This window comes from Enoplosus armatus, chromosome 15 (assembly GCF_043641665.1).
Source record: "Enoplosus armatus isolate fEnoArm2 chromosome 15, fEnoArm2.hap1, whole genome shotgun sequence".
Lineage (NCBI taxonomy): Eukaryota > Metazoa > Chordata > Actinopteri > Centrarchiformes > Enoplosidae > Enoplosus > Enoplosus armatus.
The window spans coordinates 13,193,564-13,212,766 of record NC_092194.1 but is presented as its reverse complement, the minus strand read 5'-3'; the positions used below and the strand labels follow the sequence as shown (position 1 = coordinate 13,212,766).

The 19,203-nt window shown below is 42.0% G+C and overlaps 1 protein-coding gene across 1 annotated transcript in view; it reads left to right on the top strand.

The window, feature by feature from the left end:
- pacrg (PARK2 co-regulated) overlaps positions 1 to 19,203 on the top strand; it is a 119,089-nt gene that overhangs the window by 69,581 nt on the left and 30,305 nt on the right. The gene's annotated exons all lie outside the window — the stretch shown is intronic.

Below are 19,203 nucleotides of genomic sequence, written 5' to 3'. Positions count from 1 at the left end.
ATTCCTCTTCTGAGCTCGAAGGAAGGGAACTCATCTACTGTACGTCATCTGAGGAAGAGAGAAAGAGGAGTTTTGTAAGGCAGCAGAGAAAACATTCAGTGATTTTGAGTAAAAATCGTGTGGTTGCCAGTACTGACCATATTTAATGGGTCAGGTCATGGCAGACATGACCGACCCACATTAAATACAGATTTTTTTCTTCACTGTCATTATAAAATTCAGTGTTTCCAATGTCAGTTACATTCATTCAGTGATTTTTCTATGTTACTTTACATAAATCTGATCCTAATGAGTACCGCTCAGTGAGATATACAGATTTTAAATTGGTAAAAAGAGGACACTGGTATCTGATTTATGCATCCCTAGTCTTGAATACAGTTTGCTCTAGAGCCCGACAGATACTGACATTTTGAGGCCAATACTGGTATCAGTTTGTGAGAATAATTCAGATCAGCCAATATTCTTTTTCTTTTACCTATATATATCTTAAGCAAACATTTTGGGACAAAGATACGTCCGACTAAAGATGTCTTACAGTTGAACATTAAACTTTATTATCAAAGATTACAATAAAAAAGCAAATTTTGAACCATGACCATCAAACATTTTAATTTGATTTAATTTAAATAAAAACACAAAAAAATATTGAGCTTGGATTGGAAAAGAAAAAACATTTAATGCCACAAATAAAACATTTATTGCTGCAGTTTACTGCTCTGCAATTTCTTTATGCATATCTGACTGCCAACATATCCGTTTTTACCCGATAACATTTTGACCAGCCTGTATGTGACCATTAATAAACAAGGACACGCCACCCAGCGACCAGTATACACTGAGAATAGCTTGAAACTGTTTTTTTTCATTCAGCCTCACTATTAAACTACACAAGCAAAGCATGAATGGCATCTTTGACATCTTTGACCTCTACATCGCTGTACATGGATGTAGTTGATGTTTGCCTGGAGGGCTCGTCTGGTATTTATTTGAGCCTGCATTGTAGCATTGTTGTTGTTGTCCTGATGATTTTCTCTGCTTATCTATAAGGTGTAGGTCCTTAAACTCCTATTCATCACTGACAAACACTCTCTCTCACACACACACACACACACACACACTCATACATATACTTCTCACACACGCTGTGGTGATCTGGTTCATTTGGCCTCTTTTATCTTCCTGCTAGGAATGTGGCCAGCTATGATAAGGTCTCACCCACATGCATTGCTGAGCCTACACACACACACACACACACACACGCAGAGGTTGTGATAGTGGCTCTCTGTCTTCTGTGCCTGGGCGACTGGTGAGGTTTTTGTGTTGGTGACAGATGCAGTGCTGTGGCTGGCCACTCTGTCTTCCCCCGAGGGCCTGCTTTATCTGTGTATCACATGATACACACAAACACACACTCACAGCTCATGTTGGACGTCTTTATGAATATGGGGGATCAGTTACAGCCCACATTGGATCGTTGGTTTGGAAATAAACAGGAAGAGCTGGCTGACCTCATAACCCCCCTCCCTCAAGGACAAGGAGGCAAGGATACTCTGTCAACTGCGGATGGAGATCGTGTACATGTGACTGTCACATATGAAATGGCCATCGTGAACACACACACAGGCAAATTAAATCCAAAGCATTTTTTAAAAACTCATTGTAATCTGACAGAAGGCCAAGCGTATGCCAGTCTACTCAGCCACCTGTGCTCTTGTCCACAATGCAACGTAATGCTCCCGGTTACTGCCAGAACACTGCACTGTTGCGTATATGGTGTTGAAGTTAATTCCTGGGGATTCCCATTCACAAACATTTGCTTTATTTAATGACCTTTTCCAGCTGCCATCGTGAAAAATTAATTCACTGCCATGCTTTCACTGTTTACATAACGACAAAACGGAGGGGACCATGCGCACACACACACACACACACACACACACACACACACACGTACACACACACACACACACATAAACCCATGGCCCCCATGTAATCCATCATCCTCCACAGACACACAGAGCTCCTTGTCCCTGCGGACGACAGAACACACACCTCATCCTCAGCCCCCGTCTCCTCTTCCATGTACCCCTCTCCAAGAGGAGATATCTATCTATCAAGCAATCACAGCCTGCCAAGACCCCTCTGCCATTAAAATACAGAAAGAGTGGGAGAAACAGAGAGAGTGAAAAGAGAGATGGAAGGAAAGATAGCATGAGTGAGCGAGAGATGAAATCCAGGTAATACCGAGCTCGTCTGTTCTTACCTGCTCCACCGTTAGCATGCTTCACAGCACATAATGACTTTTTCCTTCTCTCCTGAAGCTTAAGAAAAGACAGTTGAGGAAAATAGTGGAAATATATTTTATATTAATGCAGTCCCCACCTCCTCCTATCTCCCTCCACTGCTATACTTCTTCCGCCTGCGGATAAGCCCACCTGGCTCTGTTAATTTCTATTGTCAGCAGGTCTGAGGCGGAGCAGCCAATCAGGTATGAGCGTCAGCCCTTGGGCCTGCAGTCGCTCTGCGGCTCCAATTTAAAGGTCAGCTGATAAGCAGCCTGATTCATGCATAATCTGGGCTGCTCTGCAGGCTGACAGGCAGAGTGCTCAACGAAAACACACACACAATCTCAACAGATATACACATCATACTTTTTACTATTATTGACCCTCTCAAACTTTTTACTTTGCAGACTGTGATGGACATGTTTCTCTTTTCCTTCTCCAGCTGGAACATATTTGTGACTTTATTGTCCCATCAGGTTAGATAATGTACTTTTACTAATTGCTTGAGAGGAGCGCCTCAGTGAGAACTTGGCTTTGTGTTTGTTGATTTGTTCATTAATTTGTACATAGTGCCTTTTGCAATGTGAAGCACTTAGGGGAATTATGGGATCCGCTCTTTAAATGGCACGGAGCCCTGAGGCTGGCAGTATATGCTTAAAATGAAATAGAATTTGGCTTCTTCGCACAGGCAGTTTGCAACTTAAACAAAGTACCACTTCGATTGCTGCAGTGTGCAGAGGCTGGCCAGCAGAACTTGCACGGCCTCGCTCACCTCTCCCCAAAGTCACTGCTACTGGTCTACAGTGTCGTGTGTCTGCTTCATTTCTGGTTATATCATTTAGCATTGTCATTTCAAATGCCTCTTCATCTGGCATGAATGTCATTTAACAAACAAACCTTCATTTACATTAAGTTTGGCCATGGCTCTCAGTGCTGTACTTGACAGCACTTTGACAGCCATTTTGTGACTCCTTCAAATGTAATTTTGTAAGAATTATGCTGGAATCGTATGCAGCAATCGTGTAAGATGCATGCAACGCACTTTAAACCAACTGGAATCAGGTAGAAAGAGGTGTTGCTAAAAAATGCATCCAATGTGAATGCTTAAGTTCCCTGCATAAGAGAAACAGTGTGGGCTCATACAGCAGAACAGCAGTAGTAACAAGTCACAAACAAATCCACACAGTCACATGTGCACATGCTTGACCACCATAAAGGGCTAGTTTACCTGTCTTTATGTTGTGTACTCGATACCAATGCCTAAACTATGGAAATTCATGGGTAGACTAGAGGTAAGCAGCTAGAGAAAGCCTATAAGTGAATGAATGAATGCTTTTTGATGGATAGGATCAGGTTTAGCACGTACTTACTTGTAATCTGTAGGCAACCATGTATGTATTCTTTCTATAGAACCAGAAGTCCTCAATCTCAGCAGGGCTCCTCCTTTCTTTCGCTCTAATCCACTCAATTACCTAATTGGATGAGTTATGAGCGTCTTTTTCCTCTCTCCATTCCCTCCCATCTCAATGAGATTAACACACTCTGTAATTAATGAATTTGGGGCACTTTGAAACGATTCGCAGGATTGTCCAGGCTCTGGGGGCCTGACACGTGTAACACAATTATCGAGTTGTCGAAATTAGACAATAGAGTGAGATGAATAGTGCGAACATTAGCTGTATTTGCTAAAGACAGGTGATCGTTCCAGTCTGAACATGGATCGGGTTGACAGGGCTTCTTTGTTGTTACTCCCTTCAGAGTGTGTGTGTGTGTGTGTGTGTGTGTGTGTGTGTGTGTGTGTGTGTGTGTGGTGGAGTGGCAGGGGGAAATTAGCCATTTGATAGCCAATGAGTGTGCCGCTTTTTGATGTAATTTCATCTGTACTCCTGTGTATGAATCTGTGTCCTTGTGTGTGCCTTTGTGTGTGTCATGAGTTCCTGGTAGCAAGCAGGGAGCTCTCCTGCAGCCTCTCACCACATCATTGTGTTTGACATCTCCGCGGGCAGCCAGCGACAGAATGCTGGTGTGTGTGCAGACATTTGTCCAGCCCGCTTTGGATCAGCATTCGCACCCTGCGCCAGGTTGCCTGTCAGCTCTCATAAACCGCCACACCTTCACAAGCTGGCCCGCCGCTTGAAAGTGAAAAAAGGCACAATTTCACAAAACAAATAGCAAATAGCATTTCTACAGTCTCCCTGACTTGTTGTCCCAGGCAAGGACACACAAAGTAAACAATAGAAATAAAACAGATTTTTATTGCTAGTGTCAGGATATAGTCCTACTTCCCCCTTCTTGTCAGATGTGGGCAGAAATCTAAGTAGACTGAAGATATCAGAAAAGTAAAATAACCATAAGCCATTAGCGTGGAATATGCAGTTAGATCTTGGGCACATTCATGGACTACTGTCCTGCATTTTCACATATTATGAAAAAGTAAGAATCTAAAGAGAATATGTCGTTCTCTAGACATGATTTTGTACTTGCAATGCGGATACATTTCTAGGTCACTGCCTGGGAATTACTTATGATTGCCAAGTTAGTCCTCAGCCCGGTATTGTCAGTCATAATGCCTCCACACCTGCCATCTTTGGGGTCTGTCTCCTGTCTGTCTGTGTCCTTAGAGACCCACCCCCCCATTACTGCCCCTCCTCAGCGCGTTTCCCTGACAGAGGTAACCTTATCTCCTCCATTCTCACACAGGCATGCCAGCATGCGCCAGTCACAGTCCTCACTATCTCTAATGGATGTAATTGAACCCTATTCTAACATTCTAATGCACACTATTTCTCAAGAACCCCCTAAACCCCCCCCCCCAGCTCACACAAATCCCCATAAGGTTGTCCCTGCCAAGTCTTGTCCCACGTCCAGACAACAGTTTTTAGCTGGCTCCCATCTCTAATGTTTCCATCTGGCTCCACGGCTCACATTCCCATAGCCATCACAAAATATGAGTGTAATACTGTATATCCAGAGTTTAGCACAAAATGTGATACCATTATTTGACTAGACATACTTTCACAGAATGATTGCAGCCATTAAACTAAAATGAATTAGTGGTGGCTGTTTAAGTTCCAATTTGCCTATCATTCATTAAGTCCAAAGACAAAATTATTTTCAATTAAAGGAAACAACAATTTTAATGGGCAAACGAAAAAAACTTTATTAGTTGATTTCATAGGTAGGTGGTTCAAGGTTGTTGCTATTCTTATCCCTTCACTTTTGAAACTTAATTAACCAGTGAAATAATACTACTCGGCTTGCTTTACTTGGCTATTTATTCACTCTGCTGTTTCAACCCAGGGCATTATCTCAGGAGCACAATGTCTCGTCTAAGAGTAACAGGGTCTTTTAGTGTGTGTGTGGCCGTTTTAGCTTCTGCATGTGCTGTAGATAGCAAATGAAAGCCAATCCACGGAACCAGATGTTACCTGATTATGTTCGACCACCCTCTAGTAGAACAAGGACCGGGTCATCGAGAATAAAGGTTTACGTGTTTTACCAGATGGTCAGTCAGAAATCCTCAGAGGCCTTCAGGTGAACAACACAGATAAACATCCCAATTTTTTCCTGTTCCCTCTTCTCTACTGTAGAGCAACACATCATCTCCCCTCTCGTCTCCTCACAAGATCATAAGAGCCTAAAGCTTTGGTTCCCTATCACATACAATATTGATAATGTAAAGAACTTTTGTTTCTGCATTTAAAATTGTAATCCTTCAGATTTTTATATAAGAAATACTATATTTGACACTGTTTTCACTGGGAATTGTTGTAATAAAAGCAATTCAATGAACAACTACGGCCGGAAGCACATTGGGTGTTTTCTCATTGGGGCCATAATACTTAAATCTCACTGCCCACCTGCTCCTAAAGTTATCTCTCTTGGCCACTTAATGGCATCTTTGAGTGTTATACTCTATAAAAGCTCAGTTTGACCAAACAGCATTTTCTGAGAAACAATGCTGGTGCCCTGGAGCTAGAACCTTCAAACCTCAGGTATGTGGACACATTTTTAAAAAGAACTCAACAAGAGTCAAGTCACCTGTGAGCTGCACAATTTGGTTTTGAAACACTGCATGAAAAACAATACAAATCTCTGAAATGTATGACAGGACACACCTTGAATTCTGCTTTATTCAGCTCCAAAGCCAGTAACAACCAAACAAATGCAGCTTGAGAATGCTTTTGCATGCAAGCTGCCAGCTGACGATGTGCTCAGAAATTAATGGAGTCACTTGCAATTTCTATCTGCAAAGAATACGCTTCAAGCACTTATGCTTCTCAGTGTTGCAACATTGCTAATGGTTAAAATTCATTTAATAAAGAAAAGATTAATATTTAAATAGGCTTCTGGCAATGCCCAGTATTAAAATTTAAGATGCACATTGTACATTGTTTGCATAATTAATTCATTGCAGCTTCATCTGTAAATAATATTGGTACCACACCAGTCGCCCGGGCATAGAAGGCCACTCTCAGAACCTCTGTGTATGTGTGTAGTAGGGTGCACACTGCTGTCACTGCTGTGCAAACATTGAGAAAATTCCCACATTCTTGTCATATTTACTCTCAGGATCTGTTCTGTAACACAGGCATGCATGCAGTGGTACACACAGTCTCACACACACACCCATCATCCATGCTTCAAAGTCAATAGAGGGGATATAAACATCAATATGTCCCCTTCACACCACCACCATGTGGAATGTAGAGTATGCCTGCTATGATCTACTCGAGATCATATTCCATAGGTTGTTGCCTGGCATCTCTCAAAGGCTCTCATGTTGCTGCAACTGAACTGTGATTAATGCCAGATTATATTGTGACAGTGCATTTGTCATGAATTATAAAAACAGTGGAAAGAGCAAAAATATTCAAAGTTCATTCATAATCGCTACAAATTAAGAATAAACAGAATCAACATTAATTCTAAGCAATAAGCTGTGATGTAAAGTTGTATAAAAACACTGTCAATGCTGATTGTTAAACATGAAACAGGCCTTTTTTTCTTTGTGTCTGTTTTTAACAAAAAGCATTTCCATATTGCAGATCACAAATGCAAGAAAACAAATGATAACATAAACAAAACACTGTAGGGTCAAGGATGTTGAATGCCTTCTGTGGTGGTTTATACACATCTGGTGTTTCCAATTCTTCCTTGTTATTTTTGTGTGGATCACGGCACAAGGCCGTTCATGCTTCATCCTGCAACAGGAGCCACATAATTAGCTCTATCTAACCTCCAATAACAACCACGTTTTTTACATTATCTCTCATCATCCCTGTTTCCTTCCACTCTTTCTTTCTATTGTCTTTCCCTTTCTATTTTTTCTCCCACATAACTAAAGCCACGTGAAGCCTATGTGCTAAAAGCCATTGCCTCTTTGTTCTCTACTGCGAGCCACCCATAATGCTGTTCTAGTGTTGACCTCAGCGAGATGAATAATTCACCTGGCAGACTGTGGCAACTCTTGTATCATCCTGACCCCCAGCCCCATGCACGCCTGGGACACTTTACACACTCCCGAAGGAGATGCACCCATGATTCTCCTCCTCTCACCTCAGTTCCTCTCCACCACCTCCTCCCATCAAATATTTAGTCGGTATGGTTAGAGAGGCGCACATCACCGTCTCCCCTATGGCTTTCACTCCCTGTCTCACCTCATCTCTCCCTTATACACGATATGTCCTGCTGTTATTCTCAACTCTCCTTATGCACAGAGGCAACAGGGAGATGGAACGAGGCAATGAACGCCTGAAACATTTAGGTTTCTGCGCCCCGAGAGTGGCCTTGTCAAACATGCTGAAATCTCAGCACTGTGCTTGGAAGAGAGCTGCAATGATGGCCTGCCGCTGTCTGGTGTAAAATCTGTCCCAGATAGATGCTTTGTGGATGAGAATGCTTAGATAACAGACTCACCTTTTCCCTTTATTGTTTGTAATAGTAACTATTTTACTCAGTGGCCTGCAGACACCCACAGGCTGCAGACCAACACAGCCACAAATTTTCCCTGCTGTTTGTCTCTGAAGGCAACACAAAGGCTGAAATATGAGACACTCTCTCTTTGAGTGTTTTGTGTGTATCACAGTTCTGTTGGTGGTCGATATGCTTGTCATTCAGGATGATGTGTAGGGTGGCGGCGAGTGTGTGGATATGTGGTGGATATTGTGGACATGGTCACATCTTAAAGGCCTGGAAAACCACCAGTTTTCTAAAGCAGTTTCTTACTATAAGAGGGTCTTACAATAACACAATTTTTCATTTTTCCAAAGTTAGAACAGTTTTTGTTTCGTCTTTGCTCTTCTCACTGGGTTGAAGTAGTTGCAGCGCGGTTGATGTACTCAGTCACGTCAGGAGTCTCGACTGGTTGCCTGGCAAATTCACAATTGACAACAAGACTCCAGGAGGTCTGCCTGGTCAAGAAATAGTCATGCACATGAACCCCTGTACAACCACAGTGTTGCTGTTGTTTTTACACTTTTTGTACCGATTAAACATTAGATAAAGATAAGATAAAAGTAGTTAATTAGTGAGCTTTGAAGGTGCTGGCAGGCAGATTTGGTTGCCTTTGGACAGAGCCAGCTTAGCTGTTTCTCCCCCCCTTTTCATTTATTTGTGCTAAGCTAATCGGCTGCTGACAGTAGCTTCATATTTAGCGTACAGACATGAGAGTGGTGTTGTTCTTATTGTTTTTCTTCGGCAAGAAAGCAAATAAGTGCATTCCTATTAATAAATAATACACGGAGATGTTATTTTTCCCAGCATTAATGTTGATAGTTGCTTATTTAGTCATTTAAATTGAATGTTTTAGAGACTTTAAAACATTGTATACATCTATGGTGGTGTGTGCAGGTATACAAGCTCAGAATTTGAGCTTGTGTTCAGAGCATGTGTGTTGGCCCCTGCGGGGTCACAATCTCCCCTGTGTGTTTGTCATCACAGCTTTTGTTCCCCTCAGCCCTGCTATTCTAGGCAGAGAAAGGTCATCTTCCCCTCAGATACTGGCACCTTAAGGATGCTTAGATCATAACCATGCGCTGTCTCTGGTTTCTGTATCGTGAGACACAAGGTTCTCTGCTGTTAATTTTCAGTTGTCCGTAATGTTTGCTTAAGTATCAGTGTTTAAAGACGACGTTGAGGGTTGAGTTTATGTCATATTCCTGTATCCATTCAGGATCAGCTCCAGTACCTGTTAAACTATATCTTAGAATATAGAATGGTTCTTATATGAATGTTTAAATTATAACATACATAGACTTGCATGCTGTTTTTGGCTGGCAGAATCATATGAGATGGTGAATGTTTGTTGTGTTTTCATGTAGGGTGTGTGTGTGTGTGTGTGTGTGTTGGATGGTTCTGTGGCCACATTGAAGCAGATGCTATAGTGTAATTTAAGCTGGATTTAAAACTTGTGCTTGTTGAGTACTGAAGTATGTGACAGTTGAAGGATAGTTCCTTGCTCCTTTCTCTATTTATGTCTGTGTTTCCCTGACATATGAAGGCAAGCTGGTGGGTGGTTCATGGAAAACTGACCCGTGCAGTATAACATCTGCGCCCCTCACCCTGCACACATAACAACGTGACCCTGTATTCTTCCGTGAGGCCTCCCCCTCACTGGAAAACACAAAGAAGGCTTTTGTCACCTGACCCCATATATGCGGAGAGATGGAGCTACTTTGGAGCAATTTGGAAATAGCTACAAGGACACACACCTCCAGCTCAAGGAGTGAGTTAGAGAGGAAACCATAGGTCGTTGAAGGTTATGCAAGACCACGCAATTTGGAGTACAACTCTCTCGACTCCAAGAAAGATGCTCTCAACTTGAGAATGGTTTAGCTGCTGATAAATGCAAGCCGCAGAACATTGATTGGAGCATTTAAGAGTGTGTGTGTCACCTTTACGTGAGAGTCTCCTGATATTTTCATCCCAGCAAACATCAAAAAGCTGATGCGCATTTTGATTGTGCCAGAGATACTTCAAAAGTCCTCACCAACAGGACATGTCAGAATGGTTCTAGGGGTATAAATAAGTAATGTTGCAGCTGTAAATGATTGGGATTGAGCTACCTGCTAGCAAACGATGCTGTGCTCGCTCCATGTTTGAGAGTTTGTGTTTTTCCTGTGTGTGCAAACAGAGATTTGGTTTCCCATATGGCTGTGTGCGTGTGTTTATACTACCCAGAGCAGCAGTCACCGCAGGGTGGGCTTTTATTAAAGAGTTGTAATGAGTGAGAGCCATCATGAGCCAGCTCGCTTATTGATTACCTATAAAGAGCACTCAGTGGAGACGTGCTGTGATCCATAGATAATGCTTTGCACAGGGAGGCTCAACTTAGCCTGGTTCCAGACCTCCAAATCGCCACCCACACCTCAAATTTTGTCGAGCGATTCAAATAGATCTGGTGTTTCTCTTGCAAATGGCTGTTTTTCACATTGGAAAGTCAGCTGAGCCAATCAGAGCCTTTGTGGACAGTACTTAGCAGTGAAATGGTGACTTTAACAGTTAAACATGGGAGTCTTCGTCATTGCTCATTTGACAAGCAAATTGTTTTTTGCACATACTCTCAACAGAGGATGCCATTCTCTGTAAACTTGTCAAACCTACTCTAACTCTACACTGGAAAATGCAGCTTCAGTTCTGACTGAAAATGACCTCAAAACAGCCAAACCATGTCTCTCAGTAGTATCTGTTCAGAGCAAAATCAAATCCTCCCACAGTAAACGGCTAATAAGGTGGCAATCAGGCAGAATAATGGAGTGGTAACGAAAGGGCCTTTCAATCTGAACATCAAGCCGGGCTCAGCTACCACAAGGATAAGACCAGTACTGGTGTGTGCCCACTTCTGTTTTCTGGGTCTGTTTTCTTTTCATTGCCCTGTTTGATTTCTAATGCTTATATGATAATGGTAATACTACTGCTACTTGCAGTATAATGAGTAGGTATATACAATATTTGGTACTTAAATATGTGGTTCTAGTGTACTAGCTTCACAAAACCAGTCCACAAATGTCCCTTCACTCAAGCTCAGTGATGGAGTGTAACTCAGTACATTTACTCAAGTACTATGCTTAAGTACAATTTTGAGATTTTTAGTTGGTTTTGTGCAACTATTTGTGGCATTTTTCTGCATTAAGTATTTTTACTTTTGATAATTCAAATACATTTTATATGATTATACTTACATACTTTTACTGAAGTACGATTTTCAATGCATGACTTGTATACTTGCATACTTGTAATGGAGTAGTTGTACAGTGTGGCAGTTGTACTTTACTTACTTTAGAAAACGATCTGAATACTTCTTCCACTACGGCTCAAGCTGCATCTCTATTTGCTACTGTGTGGACTGTATTTACTTTCCTTTTCAATTTTATTTGAATGTCAAAACTCCAAGTGTAAAAATCATGCACAATATAGTACTCTCAAAAAAAACTTACACGAAAAATGTAGTCTTCATATCATGTACACCACTGCGCAACACTACAGCTGTCAGTGGTGGTACACAGCGATGATGATTGATAAGTGTCCAAAATGTCAATTTACTAAAGTTTTGAGTATTTATTCTGTTGGGTTTACTGAATGAGCAAATAAGACAATTATATTTTACTGAAATCATGACACGGTCTTTCTTGTTGTGGGTATTATCTAAACCATGCTCCATTGCTGATTTGCTGCCAGACTCTATCAACTATTTGATGTTTGATGTTTTCCAAACTAATGTTTTAGCAAAACCTGAGCTTACAAGATTTAGGCTGGCTTGTGCGAGGGTACATGCAAGGTACAGTATACTAGCTTACACATTAGTATCAAGGCTTGTTTGGCTACACCTCATAATGGTTTTCCTCTAGTGAGCTAGACCTCCTAGCAAGCTTGAAACTAATGGTCTATAAAATGAAATATGGGCTCTAATCAGAATATGGCAACACGTGAGTTTTTGTGTTGTTTTATTGGTTGCCAGACACGAATTGCCACTTAAACGAGGATGAGAGACATGACATGAGTTTTGCAGAACAAGGCATCATGTCTCCCTGATATACAACATGGCTGAAATGAATTTTGCACATTGCACGACCTCTTACAAAGTGAATTTTATAACAGATTCTAAAACAGATTCTCTAAGGTCATGTTGATTTACAATGCTATTGAATCCACTATGCTTGCCAGCGGTGTAGATCATGCTGGGGATGAGAAAGCACTGCCGCAGCTCTGGGTATGGACAGAAAACATACACTACGTGTAAGCACAGCCAGATACACAGGTCCCCCTGAGGCTGGAGAGCGGGTGGTTAGATTGAGGAGTCACCCCATCGCTAGTGATCCATGCAGGTCGACACACAACGCCCCTTGACGAAACAGGCAAGTGCACAATATTGTTACAACGCACACACACACACACACACACACACACACACACACACACACACACACACACACACGCACGTCTCAGACAGTTCATTTCAATGCAAATAAGTGTTCCCCCCTCTTCTGGGAGGAGAGCCTGGCAGACTGCATTTTCTCCTCTCTATCATATGGAGGATCTAGATTGTATAGTGAGCTCTCGGGCAGAACCAAGCAGCCATGAGTACATACAGCACATTGCTTGGTTGAACTGATTTATTGAGTTTTATGTTAAGTACCAGGCAGTTTTTATCCTGGCTTGTTGCATTTGTACTTTGTTCATGCAGGAAGATGCAGTCATGCTCATAGTGAATGATTGTGAATTTACATTGTTTTAACTGTATGGTTTAATTGTTTAGCGTCACAGTTGCGGTATTGTTCTGCTGATATATGGTCCAGGCTATACTGTATGCCTGCAGCATTACAGATGGGGCCAGATTCTTCAGCCCTCCCAGCAGGCCCTTTGTCCTCAAAAGAATGAAGTCTCCTCACTTCATTGGATAGATTACAGCCAATTAAATGTGTCCGTTATCACTCATTAATTACCGCCACCACTGCTGCTAGAAATAGGCATGACCAAGCAACGGCAGTGGACGTGAAATTGACCCAAATACATCAAGATGAGTTTCCATTTTTTACCTCTTTTTCCCCAACCCTCATCAACAGAGACCTATCAATGAAGCGAGTCATCTTTCACATTGATTCCCAGTGAGATGTGTATTGCTGGGTTAGCATGCATGCGTACAGTATGTTTGTGTATGTATAAGTTGACGCATATGTGTGCATGTAACTGCACGTGGATGCATACACGTGTTCGGGCAATGTGTGGATGCGCATGTGCATTCATATGTGCGTGTCTATACCTATGTGTACTCTGCTGCACGTGCGTGTGCTGCGTGTATGTGCCGGGTTATTTGAGGTCAGAGCTGAAGGAGTGGGCTCCCTGAGAGACAGGCAGCGGCCCTGAAGGATTGACACTCTGTGACACCTCTCTCTGTCAGCCTGATTAGTCACCTCTTTGATGTAGCAGCCTATATTAAGGCTTTTATGTGGCAGCCTGGCACTTGCCAGCTGAATAGGCCTGATTGAGACAAATACAAAATCTCAAGTCGTGTGAACAACATAATACTGAAACACCGTCTCCCATCAGTGGGGCAAATTGCAGCACTTTCTTTCAACTACTTTGCCTTTTAAATGTGTTGAATATGTGCCTGAGTGTGTATGAGCACCTGTCTGTGCCTTGCAGTCCAGTTCCCTGTGTTCTCAGTCTTTTGGAAGTGTTGCATGCTTGGCACTAGAATTTGAGGGTTTTCAGGGAATGTTAACAAGATCAGATTTCATCCCTGTCTACTTCTTTTCTCTTCCTCTCCCTGTCTTTCTCTCTTGTACTTTCTCCTTCTTTACAAGCTCAGGGGAGTCGGCAGCTGCCCCCTAACCCAGAAATCAGGCATTAGAGGAACAGCCTGACAATTAGTCTGCTATTGCCTCACTGGGACGGGATCAGAGCAACAAGACAGACAAAGAGCAAAAAAAGAGAAAGAGAGAGAGGTTTAAGATGTATTCCTGCCCTGGGAACATTTGAAATGAACATATTTAGGGTTTTGCCTGGTCACATTAGAAAGTGGCACAGACTGGACAAGTAAGTTAACAACTGACTATTGTTAAAATTGGATGGTGTATAAAAGTGGCTGTGTTTGGTTATATGGTTGTATAAAATTGGATGGTGCGACATGATATGATAGCTTCCTCCATTTTGGACTGTAGGCTCTCCGTTCCCTCAAAGGTCACCACTGTCAAAATAGCTTGAAATTGGTCAATGGTGCAAATTCATAAGTCAAAGTTTGCCTAAATTGAACTCAATGCAAATGAATTGCTGGTGAATATGCTTCAGCTCTGCAAGTGAATCTACTGATTGCAGTTATTCCATTGAATTTAAATGACTTTGGTCCAGTATTTTGTTGTCATTAATGCTGGTGTGACTAAACCGTAATTAGGATTGGACAGAACTGAAGAAACCCTGAGGTAATTTTTTAAACTTTCACTGTTAAAAGAACATTTTGCAGACTACTATTCTGTTTCTTAATTACTTATTATAATAAGCCAACACAGAAGCAGTTTGTGTGTACGACTACTTTTTTTTGTTTACCGTTATTTGTGTTTTTCCATAACCATTAAGTATTGCCTTGATTTTACCACACTAATGGTGGGCTTAAGGGTGGCAGTGTCGGTCTGTCTATTGGTCAGTTTGTTGGTCTGTCCCTCCATCTGAGATTGGCAAGTAGTTGTCAGGATATAGCCAAAATGGCTTGACTCAACACTGACCTAAATCTGGCATGGCTGGTTGTTATGCCGCAGGTCATGTCGGACTACACAGGGTAAACAACAGTGGCCCAAAGCTAGCCTGAGCACTTCTAACTACCACGGATTATTAGAATCATCATTACCAGAATCATCTGGCTGCAACTGGCCAGATTACCTGGGTATCTTTGGTATAGATATTCATTGTCCCCAGACAGTAATTCAGTATAATTTTTAGTGACCACTCACATTTCTTCTGTTGCCACCACTGGGCCAAAAAACAAGGGGACTTTCTTATTTCACTCATTCTTTCATGGGGGTGAACCCATTTAATTTTAATAACCCAATGGCCTTTTGTCCAGCACCACACACTACACTCCAGGAATAGTGAAATCATCAGTGTGTTATTCATTCAACACTTTAATGTGGAGTTTAATGAACCTTTCTCATTCTTCAAATAAGGAAACATAAAGAAATGTTCTAGGTATCTAGGTATCTAAAACAACAAATTAGATAGGCCAATGTATAGGAAAAATTAATTGCTATGTCTGCGGGAGGATGTGAGCACATAGTTAACAACACAAGCATATACTTTCTTCTTCACAAACCGAAAAAGAAACACCTCACTCTAAATGAAGCTGACATATGGGATGTTAAGAGGAGTGTAAAAGGAGAGATGAAGTCAGTGATGAAGTGGAAAAAGAGGGAAAAGTTTTTACCTGCTGCTGTACATGGTTAAGGGCATCAGTGAGAAAAGTAACTTTGTGTGAGTGTGTGTGTGAGTACATGTACGTGTCTGAGCAATCAGACTTCCTTGCAGCTCTGTTAGTTCCACGGCTGTAGAAAACATTTTACGAGATCAAAGCATTTAACACTCCCGAGGCCTGGGCACCAGCCAGCTTCCTCCCTACCAGTTTCCTCACGCACACACACACACACACACACACACACACACACACACACAGACACAGCCATACAAGCACACATACTAGTTCATCCAGCCTTTACCCTGCGCATCTCTGGGGATTTTACAACACTGAAGTCACCCAAACGTTCCACCTGGAATGGACCGCCACCAGGTTCTGAGATAAGCTGAACGTAGTTGGAGCCCCTCAGCTCTCGTATCCTGAGCGTCAGCCACAGAGTGGTATCAGCTCGACCACAGCAGCCACGCTTTACCCCCCCCCCCCCCCACACACACACCCCACCCCCAGGTGCTCTTTGACAGAAATAATTGAGGTAGGGAGGTGGTGGGAGGTTAATGAAGCACTCCCAACACATGGCTGACCTTTCCCCAGCCCCTGCGCAAATCATCGCAGCACAGTTTTTTGGACATTTTTAAATGAAAGCCTTTAAATAATTTATCTAACTATAGTTCCCGGAAGGCCCTTCATTAGAGATTGGCCGTGACATTTCCCTCCTCCCCTCAGCCTCTCATACTTACCGCCTCACATCCAGCCCAAGAATATCACTGTCGATTCCTCTTTCGCCTTTGTCTCTCTTCTGCTGTCATCTCTGTCTTGCCCCCACTCCCACCCACTCCCCCTCTCTTTTTACACTCTCTCTCTGACATTAGCCGCATTAAAGATTGAGATCTCTGGTGTGCCCCACACAATCCTGTGAAATGACAGACAGGCGTCAGGACGTGTTGCAGACTAACTGATCAGTCAAATATATTGCAGGGAGGAAATAACGGGATACGGGAAAACTGATTGACTATCTGCTCCGATACTAAGCTGTACGTTGGCAACTAGCAAATCTTATTCTGTGTCATTAGTCCTAATCCAAATGAAAAATGCTACCATGGTGAGGTTGTATGATTGAGAATCTAGCTCACCTTTGATTGAAAATAGCTGGCATCAGGAGAGACATACAAGCTCAACCTTTATGCCTCCTTGTTACTTTATTGCATCTCCACAGGAACCAGGATGTATAATATTGACTTCTGTTTCATGCCTGCTTGAATGTGAGGAAGATTTGTGCAGTAGAAGACAATCTTGTATTGGGAATGGGTGAAAAGACCGGTTCAGGGAGGAAATCAAAGCTAATCTTTAACAAACTCGTGTGCTAACAGATGGACATATGAGTATGCCTGTGTCGACATAAATCAAACACAACACAACAAAGTCACCCTCTCGGTCTGGTGCATAGGTGTGAAAGACAAAACAAACTAGATCAGAAACGTTTAGGGAAGACTGCTGTCATTTCACAACAAATACAATTCATCAGGCCCATTATGCTCATGAAACAGAAAAATGAGACGTGACAGCTGTTCGAGTTATACAATATTGATATTAGCGGAAATGTTATCAGATACAATGTGTGAGGCCAGCCTCCCCAGGGGAAGAGCAGTAGTAAGGCAATATCCACTTGTCTCAGACACTCTCATAACTTGAACGGCTGCTGTATAGCTGCAGGGAGTCTCCAAAAAGTCTGGCAAGTCAGTTTAGCAGACCTCAAATACTAAGTGTTATTTAACCTTTCTTGGATGGTGGTCGAGAGAACTACAACCAAAGCAGATCCCCAAACAAATCAACTTAACATTTTGTCTACTTTGACAACCAAAACACTGCATTTAACAATGCACTGCATATACAGAACAAAAAGCATATTAAAAAACACATTCATCAGTTTGACAACACAGAAACACTATCCTCCATGATTTAAGATTTACTCTGGGCATTTAGCTTTCAAGATAAAAACATATTTTAAGAGTTAAGATTGATAAATTGATATTATTAGAAAATAAAACTTATTTTATGTCAGACAGACTTGCTCTTGTGTTTCACTTTGTTCATTCAGCTTGACATTGTGTTCATGTTAGCAGATTTCTTGTTGATAAGGGAGGCAAGTTAGTTTTGTTGTACCCAAACCAATCAGTAGCGAGTAATGTATCCGTCCCACCATTGACTTACTGTATGACCTTGTCAAAGACACCCATTCTTGTCACCACCTAGGTAGCTAGCTACTTAAAGGAAGGACAATGACCACCGTTCTTAATCTTAAACTCTGATCGGTTAATTGTATTTCTAACTGTGGGAAACAGCCTCCAATAGGAACAACATCAGACCAATATAGATCTCTAAACAAAAGAGATGAAGGTGGGGATTCAGAGGTCTGTACCCAGGCTAGCACATACTATATCAAACGGAACAGCAATCACAAGAGTTTCTCAAAAAAAAGTTTAGCAGTATGGTTTTTATATAATATTGGCCAGATGATGTGACTTTTTAATTAGGGTACCTTGACTGACAAGTGAATCTGACTGATTGACTGACAAGTTGGGAGACAAAATACACAATTACTCATCGAATTTGATTTAGGGTTTTTAAACACATTATAGTAACTATTTAGATGTGATGAAGTACTTGTTCGTGTAATTGTTTTATATCAGGGTACTATAAATGATTAGAGTGGCACTTATGGTGGGTCTATTGGCCAGGACTCTGTACTTGGTGCTTCAATTTAAGTCTGTAAAATTGGCATCAGAACACCTCTACTTCAATCTGACATTAAAGTGGTACATTTACTAAACTCTTACTTTGCTGACTTTGCTGCTAGCCTAAGTGGTTTGGTATTGGAGGTTTGCTGCAGTATCTAAGATGCCTGACACTGCCCCATCATTTTTGACTGGCTTCAAATGTCTCGTGTTATTTTGCAATTACCTTGGATTTTTGTCTGTAATTCACTCATCATTATACCATGTGGCATCAGCACCATGAATCCTTTATTCACTGCATTAGTCAGGAAGTTTTTTCACTCCCTTAATAATTTTTTCTTTGCCACTGCAGTTCATACTTAGCCCCCCCCCCCCCCACACACACACACACACACACACACACACACACTCTTGCTATATCAGAAGTTCTTTATTACCTGGAAACAAGGGCAGATTTATGCCTTTGTCTGGAACAGAGGCAGGTGTGGTTTACAGTGTGTGTTGTGAGGTATGAGTTGTGTGCAGGATTAGTTTTCAGGGCAACAGGGAGGACTAAGAAGAGGAGGATTGTCTGGCTGTCTGTTACCTTGTGCTGTAGTGGACGCAGGCAGAGATATTAGGGAGGGACTGCTTCATTAACTCTCAGGGTCCATGGCCAGGGTCTGTCTGTGGTTGTCTGTGTCGTTCACCTTGGAAGACTGCTGCTCTTGCTCTTTTTCTTCTTCTCTGGCTCTCAGTTTATGTCTGGTCCTTGCTGCTTTCTCTTTGCCTGCGAAGGCCAGGA